Source organism: Meleagris gallopavo, chromosome 1 (assembly GCF_905368555.1).
Source record: "Meleagris gallopavo chromosome 1, MGAL_WU_HG_1.1, whole genome shotgun sequence".
In the NCBI taxonomy this organism is placed as follows: Eukaryota; Metazoa; Chordata; class Aves; order Galliformes; family Phasianidae; genus Meleagris; species Meleagris gallopavo.
The window spans coordinates 188,183,754-188,196,703 of record NC_139404.1 but is presented as its reverse complement, the minus strand read 5'-3'; the positions used below and the strand labels follow the sequence as shown (position 1 = coordinate 188,196,703).

At 39.2% G+C, this 12,950-nt stretch overlaps 1 pseudogene; it reads left to right on the top strand.

The window, feature by feature from the left end:
- Positions 1 to 636: 636 nt before the first annotated feature.
- On the top strand, positions 637 to 5,276 carry LOC100540787 (actin nucleation-promoting factor WASL pseudogene; annotated as a pseudogene).
- The last annotated feature ends 7,674 nt before the right edge of the window (positions 5,277 to 12,950 follow it).

Below are 12,950 nucleotides of genomic sequence, written 5' to 3'. Positions count from 1 at the left end.
AATTTTTTATCATTCCATCACAAAGCTGAAAGTGATTTTTCCTGAAAGGAACAACACTCTTTTAAAGAATAAAGAACACTCCCTACAGGTTGTGTGGCTTTTTCAGTTATACTCTTGCTACAACTTCTTGTTAGTAATTGTATGACACTAGTTTCATCAGATTGTTTTTGTATTAGGAAGAAGGGGGAAGAGGACTGATGGTACTGTAGTCAAGGCAGCACAACATGGGCTGGTCAGGTTTTCCTTTTCCAAAGCCCACTGTGGAGACTGATTAATTGACGAATGCGAAGTGAAACCAATAATACTAACTACACTACTCTTCCTCCCTTGAAGAGATAGGAATGTTTTCACTCATTAATCCAAAAGGTTGGAGGGAAAAAAATGTATAGCTTCTCTTTACAAAATAAAAATATATATTTTGTGGAAAGACAAGTGCACTAGTTAGACACTTGACAGGGCTCCTGAAGTTGTTAGTATCTGCTCTAGATTTGAGCCAGACAAGGAAGCAGGCTAGAACATAGATTGTTTGCTTTCATATAGAAATTCATTTTCCTCATGCAGCTGCATGAGGCAAAGAATGTGGGCATTTACCCTCAGCAAGTCTGCAGATGACACCAAGCTGAGGGTGCAGTTGGCATGCTAGAGGGAAGGGATGCCATGCAGAGGGACTTGGACAAGCTTGAGAGGTGAGCCCGTGCCAACCTCATGGAGTTCAATAAGGAGAAGCACAAGGTCTTGCACCTCGGTCAGGAAAATCCCAAGCAAAGAAATGGCTTTAAACTAGAAGAGGGTACATTTAGACTCATCTAGATGAATAATTTAAAAAAAAACTCTGTCTAAATGGATTCAGGCCCCTTTGAGTGCTGATAGCCATACTTTTTGCCTTGAGTTACAAATGCACAAATATAAAGTGAATCAGGTAACATACAAATGAAATAAAATGCCTAACTTACTTTGATTACCTTGCACATTACCAAGCAGGATTTTTTATAGAAGAAGAGGACTTGAAGTGAAGAGTTAATGGCTCTAGGATATTAATACCATCTAGTCTTTTTTCTAGCCAGTTTTACAGCCAATGACCTCAGTACAGCAAGCATTTTACCAATGCATTTTTATCACACATTCAAGTGGTCCCTATTGTAGTTATGGGTCCTTCAAGCCAAGATAATTAAAATAGTAAGATAAGGGAATTAATTCTCAAAGGTTAACTGATCCTCAGTTCGTATCGCACGATGACACCAGCTGGGAGTGCAATTCCCACAGCCAAGTGCTGTGCCACCATTTATTTACTGCTATAGATTCCATACCTGGATCTCTACACTAAAAAAAATCTTCTTAGCAGAATTTACCTCCACAAGTGGAAACAAAGTGGAAAAAAAATGTTGAGGTTCTTAATTTCTCCATTATCATGGCCACAAATTATACAACAAGACAGATCTTGTTATCCTATTTCAGAAAAGATTCAAATGATTGTGTAGGGACTGTGAGCCCTGGTAAATAGGGGCAAATGGTGGCTTGCTCTGGGCTACCACAAACCCAGGCAGACTCAAATGAGAACACATTTCCTCAATATTCATCTGTTCAGGCTGACTCCTCTCAGGATTGAAGACATTTCCTGTGGTAGATAAAGGGCTATTACGCAGAGTGTGAGGTATTGACTGTCAGAGTAAATTAAAATTAAATGGGGCCCAATTAACACTTGTTGCTTTTGCCAGTTTCATTTCTGAACAACTGCACAAAAGTCATGACAAACCTGTACATGCAGATTAAGCAGAAATCGATAGACAATGCTATTTCTGACTGAAATCACTATAATAGCTTTCTTTCAGGAAAGCCTAGCAGATGATATGTGAAATAAGTACTTAAAAATATCCATCCATAAAACATGCCCTTCAAACACAGCTTGCAAACTGTTTTACCTAGCTGTCTATTCTTTTCTTAGAGAGTTCTTAACCTCCTTGGTTAATGCATTGAAATTTGACTGGTACTGTCCACACAAAACACTTTCATCAAGTTGATGTCAATATATTACAATGTTATCGTCATTACTGTTCAGCTGATTCTTGTACATCATTACTAACCAACACCAACTCCAGCAAAGGATCCAGACCAAACAAAAATAACTTATTCTTCATTTGACCAAGGTTACTTTAACTTTTTTTTTTTTTTTTTTTTTTTTTTGAGTACGAAGACCTTTTTTTCATCCACCCAACACTGCAATTCAGGCATGTTTCTTTGATTCAGTGTTTTCCTGCCTGCAAAACTAAAATACTTCAGTGTGGTCATAGAATCATAGAATGGCTTGGGTTAGAAGGAACCTCAAGGATCATGAAGCTCCAACCCCCATGCCGCAGGCAGGGCCACCAACCTCCACATTTCATACTAGACCAGGCTGCCCATCCAACCTGGCCTTGAATACCTCCAGAGACAGAGCATCCACAGCCTCTCTGGGCAGCTGTTCCAGCACCTCACCACTCTCTCTGTAAAGAATTTTCTCCTGACATCCAACCTAAATCTTCCCTCCTTCAACTTAAAACCATTTCCCCTTGTCCTGCTGCTATCTACCCTTTCAAAGAGTTGACTCCCCTCTTTTTGAAGGGAGTTTGTAGGCTCCCTTTAGGTACTGAAAGGCTGCAATGAGGTCACCCCGCAGCCTTCTTTTCTCCAGGCTGAACAAGCCCAGCTCCCTCAGTATGTCTTCAAAGGAGAGATGCTCCAGCCCTCTGATCATCTTTGTGGCTCTCCTCTGGACCCTCTCCAACAGCTCCCTGTCTTTCTTGTACTGGGGGCTCCAGACCTGGATTCAGTACTCCAGATGGGGCCTCACAAGGGCAGAGGAGAGAGGGACAATCACCTGTTATCCCTGCTGCCACCCATCTTCTGATGGAGCCCTGGATACCATTTGCTTTTTGAGCTGCAAGAACACACTGCTGGCTCGTGTTAAGTTTCCCATCCACCAGGACTGTGCCAGCCCTGCCGTGAGCGATGCCCCACAGCAGCCCCCTCAGCCACGACAGGTTGCCAATGTGGACTCACTGCTGCTCACCCTGCAGGAGAACGAGAGCCTCTTCAGCTTCCTTGGCAAGAAATGCATAATGATGTCTTCAGCTGCTGTTCAAATATATGCAGCAGGTCGCAATGCCACATGATCAAAGAAATGCTGTGGTGTAGCTTGGCTTGTAAAGGATAATCCGCAGAGGTTGTATTTTATCAGAATATATGACATTAAGGATGGGAAATTATTGTGGGAGCAGGAGCTCCCACAATAAACTTTGTATTAATTATATATCTTTGTATATATCTTCGTATATTCACGATACCAATTTGGGAGGGAGTGTTGATCTGCCAGAGGGGAGAAAGGCACTACAGAGGGATCTGAATAGACTGGATTGATGGTCCAAGGTTAACTGCGTGCGTTTCAATGGGGCCAAGTGTCGGGTCCTGCATTTTAGTCACAACAACCCCAGGCAACCCTACAAGTTTGGGGAGGAGTGGCTGGAAAGTTGCCTGATGGAAAGGGACCTTGGTGTTCTGATGGACATTCTGGCTGAATATGAGCCAGCAGTGTGCCCAGGTGGCCAAGAAGGCCAGTGGCATCCTGGCTTGTATCAGGAATGGTGTGGTGAGCAGGACTAGGGAAGTCATCCTGCCCCTGTACTCAGCACTGGTGAGGCCTCACCTCAAGCACTGTGTTCAATTTTGGACACCTTGGTACAGAAAGGACATGGAGGTGCTAGAGCAGGTCCAAAGAAGAGCAGCAAGGCTTGTGAAGGGCTTGGAGAATATGCTGAAGGAACTGGGGCTCTTTAATCTGGGGAAGAGGAGGCTGAGAGGAGACCTTATTGCTCTCTTCCAATATCTGAAAGGTGCTTACAGCAGAGCAGGATTGGTCTCTTCTCACTGGTGACAGGTGACAGGACGAGGGGAAATGGCCTCAAGTTGAACCAGGACAGGTTTATGTTGGATATCAGGAAAAACTTCTTTACAGAAAGGGTAGCTAAGCACTGGAATAGGCTCCCCAGGGAGCAATTCTATGATTCTATGATTCTATGATTCTATGATTCTATATAGTAGTCCTTAAGTATATTTTCATATTTTTGCTGGAAATACATGTCAAGTTGGTCTTAACTTTGCTAATGAAGAAGCTAAATTATTCTGCAAAACAGTAACAGATTTACTTGGACAATGACAAAGAAAATCTGAAAAAAGACAAGACCCTCCCAATGGTCCAAATCTACCATTGGCAAGTGTTCATATCAAAAACACAGAAATTACAACTAACAGATTTTATATTCTGCAAGTCAACAACATTTCATATACCGAAGAAAAGAAGAAAGGAAAAACTAAAAAGAGAAGATTGACAAAGGCAGATAGTGGAACACCATCTAATTTCCAACACATTGGACATGTTGGTTGGGATCCAAACACAGGTTTTGATGTGAACAACTTGGACCCAGAATTGAAAAACTTGTTTGATCTGTGTGGAATTTCAGGGGCTCAACTACAAAGAAACTTCCAAGGCTATATATAATTTCACTAAAAAAACAAGAGGTGTGGAAGCAGTTAAAAATGAAATGCACAGACAAGCTCCACCATCACCTCCACCATGCAGAGGATAACTCCCTTTGCTTCCACCACCACCTCCCACAGCTTGGGCTCTCCTCTTCCCCCTGTTAGGGGCCAAGGGGCACTACCTCCACCTTCCTCAAAGCCAACAGCAGCACCTCCACCCCCATCTCCATCTAGACCAGGTGCTGCAGTGCCCACAACTCCTCCCATCACGAAGTATCCTCTTCTTCCACCAGTGTGTTCATCCTCTCCACCATCTAGTCCTCCTCCATCACTGCCACCAGCAGCCAGTGGGTTATCTGCTCCCACCACTGCCACCTCCTTCTCCACCACTTCTTGGTCCTCTATCACCACCAGGCCTTCCTTCAGAGATCAATCACCAGCTTCCAGTTCCTGCAGAACTCAAACCAGCACTCCTATATCAAATCAGAGAAGAAGCCCAGTTAAAGAAAGTAGAACAGAACAGTCGACCAGTGTCTTGCTCAGGAAGAGATGCATTGTTATACCAGATACAAAAGGGGATACAGCTCAAATCTGTATCTGATGGCCAGGAGGGTGCACCACCTACACCTGCACCCACCTCAGGAATTGTGAGGGCATTAATGAAAGTTATGCAGAAAAGGAGCAAAGCCATTCATTCTTCAGATGAAGATGAGGATGAAGATGGTAAAGAAGACTTCGAAGATGATGACGAATGGGGTGACTGATCATATATTATATTATATTTATATATTTTAGTGTGAATAGAATCAGAGAATCACAAGGTTGGAAAGGACCTACAAGATCATCTAGTCCAATCGTCCTCCTAAATGATATACTAAACACTACTTTCTGTCTATGGATTCTGTAAAATTATTATGTAAGTGTTCTACCAGTTTGCTGTATATTTTTGTTGCCTTTTGCTTTTTCATTAATCAGTGCAATACGTCATTTAATCTGTAAATGTTTGTCAGAATCCTCTACAAAGCTACTCCCTGTTAATGTGTGCAAGTTTACACCTGAATGATCATGTACATGTGAATACTTTCCATTCTATCAGTAAGGGAGTTTAAATGTAAGATGTGACACTGACAAAAACCTTAATGTAATTTAGTTATAATGCAAGAACAAAAGCACTATTTTCATACCCTACTTTTCCTGTATCTAAATTTTCTTATTAAAACCTACTATAGCACTATGTTCTTTAAGTGACAGAGGACTTAGTTTATTTAGACCCTTCATTTCGAATGCAATGCTACTTGAATGTTGAGACTGCTTTAATACTATTGCAGGGTTTCAAATACATCACAACACTGCAGTTCAAATCTTAGCAGTATACTTTTCATAAAACAAAATCACTACAGAAGTGCACAGCTAGTTGTGAATATTGCCTTGCTCTAACTGTGGCAATACTGACTGTTATTGAATGGCAGTAGCAGCTGAATACTTTAATTAGGGAACTTTCTATTTGAAGATTAACAGGATGGTCAATGAAGTTAACAATACAGATTTATCTTATGTAAACTGGCAGGTGTCCAGTAACCATCCACTTGTTTCTCTGTCTCCCTTTCTTTCTGTTTTTCCACCAGACAAACTCACTGGAAGTTGAGCTTAAATAGCAGAGCAGGCAGTAAAACAGCAATAAATATATTCTCAGGAAGTTGTGGCTGTAAGGGCTCCATTGCCTACAAAGTCTATTGTAAATTATGCATTGCTGTTTAGTACCCTTGACATTTTTAGTAAGTACAATAAAACACACCTTTTTGGAAAGAACTGTATGTCAGCTCAAGGGAAAAAAAAAAAAAGAAAAAAAAAAAGAACAAATGAAAGACATAATTGTTTTATCTACAATACATTTCTTTAGTAGATTAGTACTGAAATGCACTGACTTTTTCCCCATCTACTAGGCAGGATTAAAACCTGGAAGGTCCCATATTTCATTCAGCCAGCCATTAGATTAGAAAATAAGGTGCAGAAAAGAAAACCAAGGAAAATTGCAACTGTAAAGTTCAGAGCTACAGCAATGTGCTGTACTTGCCAGCATTTTAAAAGTAAACAGAGATGTGAGGATGAGCAGGTATTAGTCAGTAGCTGTCCAGAGGTCAATCAGCATATCCTATATCAGCAGAATCTGTCCTGTACCAAAATCCCAGATGTAAAGGGGGATTTTGAGGCTTTGAGCACGATAAAATATTACACAGAATCATCAGTAGGAATCTAGCTAACAGACAGATATTATATTTCTATGGACTCTAATCACAGAATCATAGAATCATAGAATGGCTTAGGTTGGAGGGGACCTCGAAGATCTTTGTGCTTCAACCCCCCTCCATGAGCATCGTTGGCTCCAGCAGCTCAGGCTGCCCAGGGCTCCATCCAACCTGGCCTTGAGCACCTCCAGGGATGAGGCATCTACAAAACATAAAAAAGCTGTGCTATACCTTCTGCAGTTATCACAGTCTAAAGGATCTCGAATCTTAAATCAGGGCTGCAGAGAAGTCCTAGAAAGCAGATTTTTATTTTTTGCAGTCATGATAAGAATTCGATTTTCAGACTTACTCTTAAATACACTCATCCATCTGACTGCATCATTTCATACTTGCCCGATAACAAGAGCAAAGTAAGCAACTGGAAATTGAGATCATAGCTTTTTCCTGTTACTTCGAGTCCTTTTGCTTTTGCTGACATTTGAGTAAAATAAACCACTAGACCGTTACATGTTAATCAGTTCTTTGTATCCTTCCTGAAGACGCTTTATAATTACCATAGCTTTGATATCTGCCAGAAATTCACTCCTTTGGGTCTTGAAATAAACTTGTGATAAAGTACAAACTGTGAAACTGAACTAGCTCTTCTAATAAAAGTTATATTTTGACAATGCTTTCTCTCTTACTGTATAGAAAAAAATTATCCTGACTTCTCATGCAAACATTCCTTCAGTAGTTCTTTCTTCTCCTGATGACTACTTCTCCACCCCCATTCTGGCTTGGATAACATTGAGACATGGAAGTGTGTATGAAGTAAAGGTGTAGAACTGAATTCCTCCATGTGGAAAAATATTCACCCACTGGCATTCATCGACAATTGCTGAATGTTTATGGAGACCAAACAGTGGATGTGAGCATGGTGGCTGCTGCATTTCAGCAGTGATGACAGTGACAGTGGGTCACTTCTGCTGGTGCTGATTTTTACGAGCATGGCATGCAAGTTCTTGTTCATTGCAGGTGAAAATGCTAATGGTGGTGACTATGTTAAAAAAAAAAAATAGAGGTTTGTAACTGAGAGTTTATCAAACGATGTTATTGTCCTCTTTGTAGCTGTTGTGGTTCCATGGAAATAAATAGGAGGCATTACTTTCAGAGCAACCTCAGGACACTGAGTGGTAAGGCCACTGTAAAACACCTTGTTGAACATCTCCAGGAGCACTGACCTGGCACCAGAAAGATTTCAGACATGACCTGCAGACATCTGCAAGTGCCTGCTACTTGCTCATACCACATTTGAGTGAATATGAGGTGCAACGACGCAACAGACACAGCATGCATGTTTTTTTGCACAGATGTACACTCAATGCCTCAGCTCCAGCCCAGTGCAGCAAGCTGCCACCAAGCTGACCCAAGAGTTTTAGAAAAATGTTGTTGTAGTGCTTGTCACATCCAGGTAATCACCCAGCTGGTGAATACATGCTTGTTCACATGCTCTCAGTCCCGGGAGATGTGATGGAGATCAGGATGGATGGAGAGCAGGAGGGCAAAGGCAAGTAGGGCTGGGTGCCCCCATCCTGCACCTACCTTGCCCCAGGTTTCGAATAACTACCCAAAGAGAAGCCTTAAGCTAACAATAAATAAATAAATAAATAAAATAAATAAAAATAAAAAAAAAAAAAATCATAATCCCCCTCTATTGCGGCAAGATTAGACAAAAAAAAAAAAAAAAAAAAAAAAAAAGACTCATCCAGCAAAGTTATTTTCTGAACCAAATCAATGTTGAGCAGTCCAACAAATGGCTTGCATTAAGTAACCTGGAACCTTTGATGTCTCTCACCACTGTGTTTGTTTTGTACGTGCTTTTTTTCCCTTGAAAAGGTGTTTTTTGATGAACTGTGGGACTGCTTTCCTCAGATTAAATTAACGCCCTTCATTTTAATTGTCATTTTCAATTACTTTAAGTCTGTGTGTTAATGAAGAAGACAAAAGCTGGTTATAATTTGAATCAGTTTTTACTTCAGAGAAATGTGTTTTGCCTTAAAATTAGTGATTTAAAATTACAACGATCTGTACTGAAGTTTAAGCTAATATAATTACATTCATTTAAATTAAAATAAATGTTTACCAATGAAATTTTCAAAGACTGCTGAATTGGTGGAATTTACTGACTGCTTACCTGAAACTGGAATTTATTCAAATTATAAAAATATTTTTGACATTTGGATTCTCTTTTCCAAGTGCAAAGGGAATACTAATTTATCTTTAATCAATTACATCAGTCAAAGAGCTATTTCTTTCAAACTCTGGGTAGAAATAATTGAATAGTTTCTTTTCTTCCTCTGGTTTAGCACAAAAGAAATTACCAGAACAAATGAGATTCAGTGGTTTTAAAGTCTTAAAGGGCATGATGACCAGAAATAATAATGTTTGCTAAATAATTAATGGTACTACTTCATTTGTTTATTAAACAATTTGCTTTAAATGCGAAACATTTTTCATCAACTTTTTTCCTGATATATCTACCTCTCCAAAGGTGGTTTTAATAAATTAATCATTAAAATGCTTCTGTGCATTTAATTGAATTTTAATGCAATTTAAAAGTAGTTTGATACATATTGCACATAAAACATTAATCAACTAGTTGAAAGGAAAAGTAGCATTCATCATCTTACACAGCAAAGACGTGAGACAAAGATCAAAATACATATACATTAAACTAAGTTACTATTTACAGATACATATAATACACATATACAGACATACAACTTTAGGAACTTTAGGCATAAAAATGGATATTTCTCTGTATGCACACACATATGGCTTATGCATAAAAATAGTGTCTTGGATAGCAGAAAATACCAAATTTATTCTGAATATATTCATTCCCAAATCAAAATGCTTTAATAGCTATTCATCAGTAAGGAAGAACTTGTCTTTGGTAAAGCAATTATAAATATAAATTCCAAAGAAGATTATAATAGATTATTTAAATCAAGGAGCCTCACTTACTGATTTAAATTATTATTAGAATTGACAACATACATCATTTTGAATTAACTCAATTTAGTCAGGCAAGGGCATTTTTGTCATGGACTTTTCTAAAAGATTTACAGAAAATTGAATTAGAATGTTATTTACTCAAAAAATCAGTGTTTGATTCACAACAAAATAATGCAAATTATTTAGAATTAAGTCTCTGTGTCAAAAGTGCTGTGTAAAGAAAAAAGAAAAAAAAAATAGGGTCAAGTTAACATATTCCAAAGCCAGGAATTGTCATGTTCATTGGCGACCCCATTCTCTGAGTCCTCCTTTGTCCTAATAGAGGTGCACTGTTTTCTGCTTGAAACATTATTTAATATATATTTTCTTTTAAAAGATGGACCTAAGGCAAAACAGAATTCAGAAACAAGTTGTAACCTGTCATCTTACCATATATTCTTACCATATATTGTGTGCCACACACATATATGTGGCTCTGGGCAGCCTGGTCTGGTGGTTGGTGACCCTGCACATAGCAGTGGGGTTGAAACTCGATAATCATTGTGGTCCTTTTCAACTCAGGCCATTCTATGATTCTATGATTCTTCCAGGCTGCAGAGGACATGGGTTAGGGACATGGTTAGTGGATCAATGATTGGACCAGATGATCTTAAAGGTTTTTTCCAATCTTAATTACTCTGTGATTCTATGAATAGAGTTATTCAAAAAAAGAATGATCCATTGTGCTTATATCACGATCCAGATCTGGAGCCAGCATTCAAAGCTTTAACGTTTACTTGACCCTCATTTTACATTTTATTACAGGAACACTTCTGCTTAAAATCAGCTCCCAACTTTTGACTGAACATGGCACCATCTGCAGATCTCAGAAGAAAGATCTCAAAGAAAAGGCTCACAGACAAACAGAAGGACATATGCCATGTTATGCAACAAAGGTCTGTCTTAGGTTTTGCATTATTCACCACTGTTAAAGATCTGGATGGTGGAAGGCAGATATTTAATGACATGTGATGCTATGCTGGAAAGAATTGGCAGTCCATTCAAAGGCAGATTTATTATTGTAAATCACCTTGAAAAATGGGAGAAATGAGTGGGGGGAAAATAAAGTCCTCTGTTTGGCGGGGGAAAAGATGAGGCTCACCACCAAAAGTGCTCACACTAAAGTGAAGCAAGAAGTTTCACAGTTGTTCTGCAGAAACAATCTACACATTGCAGTGGACTGTGATCTGAAAATGTCAGCGATGGCATGAGCAAGGCAAACAGTAGTAGGAGATATAAGCAAGAATAGCATCTCTGATGACAAGTGCCACAGAGATGGCTTTGGCTAGTTTATCTTCAGATTTTCACTTTGTACTTCAGGAAATATGTGAGCTTTGGGAGAAAGTACAGAGCATAGGAAAGGAAACAGCCTAAGCTCAAAAAAAAAGATGGAAAAGATGGAGGGTATTTAGCCTGAAGAAAAATGAGGGTGATCCACCTCTGTATTACTAATCCTCTCCCAGTCTGGACCCAACTTTCAGGGATATGCAGATTTCTGTCCCTCTCACTCTGTTGCATTTTCAATTCTAAGCAAGCTACAGAAAAATCTAAGGTAGGATTTACCTGATCAAACACAAGCATTACTGTGCAAGCACATTTCAGATTCCTTTTCTAATAAAAACAGGTAAATTCAGTTCAACTTGTGCAGAATGTATCTATTTGATCCTGAGAAGCATGCACTGCAAATGAACCTGTAGGCTACACTGGGAATCCAGCATGATTAGCCTGGGTGTAGGTCCTTAGTAGGTATCAGTTGAGAGGAATCTCAACCCAAGTTATTTAGCAATAGTTCAAGAAGAGCATCTTGTAACTACAGATTTTGCAGAATTATCTTTGTCAACAGAACTATATTTTTTCTGCTACAAACTGAAAAGTATATATGTCCAGCTATGGTACCACACAAAACACTTCCCATTTTCAGCACAGCTGCTATCAGTATCCTAAATAGTAGTCTGAATACAGCAAGTGCACAGAAAGAAGAAAATAACTTATTAGGATTAAAAAAAAGAACATTAGGAAGGACTATGCAGTTCATTCCCTCTTTAGGAAGTATCAGCCAAGTAGTGCATGTGCTACTTGGCTAAAATAACAGCTTAAGTAACCAAATTAATAAGGTCTAGCGATGCCGAGCATAAATGTTTGATCTACTGGGACTTAAATGGCAGTGCTTCTTATCTGGGAGACATATTGCTAACAGTAACAGGAACAATTAAGAATGAACATGCAAGGAAAGTCGAAACAGATCTGAAGACATTACAGAAATACTGGGCTTGCTGTTTGAAGAACAGCTTGCATACCATCCTTCCAAAATGTGAAATATAGCAGAGTATAGTCTTTGGGGGCAAAAACGTAACTTCCAGAAATCAGCTGTTCATATGGATTATGTACAGGTTTGTACCCCTTTCAGTTTCTCCTCTCTGGAATTGATCATTGCAGCCAGTTACCTACTGAAAATGAAAACTTAAACTTTACTTACTAAAACTTCTCAAAGTTGAGAGTGATTTCATCCTTCATCCTGAAGAGAACACGATATAATGAATGAGATTTGATAAGAATAACCCACAGCACGTGCTTCCCTATTATTATTGAGGGTAAAAAGAATGAGTCTGACAAGGTGGATCAAATCCAATGACATAAGTCAATAATGATTGCTGCACCAAAGGAAGGATCTGTTTCAAATGCATACTGCTATTTAGAATCTCAGAATAGCAACAGAGGATCATACTCATATCATACTCATCAAAGGATCACAATCAGGTTCCCGCTGACCATCAGGAAAGACTTCTATGCCCACTGAAAATTCTGTTTCTTCTACAGTGCTCCTGGTGGTTAAAAATATTAACATTACACACAATTTATTTTGAAAATATGTTGCAAGAGTATCCAACTGCAGAATAACTGTCTGCGTCTGGAGTCATCTCCAAGCATTCTCATTCACTAAATACAACAAAGGCTTCACAAGATCGCCTCTCAAAAGCAGGCATTCGGCTCATCCTTCTGAACAACCATCATGACAGCTTTCCTAATGCATAGCTTGGTAAGTGTACTCAGTGCTATACAAATAGGTGAGCTGTGCCACACAAATTATTCTGAATTATGCTCTTTCTGCAGATGACTATAAAATTATACAGGCTTCTCTCCATCAGGGACTTAACT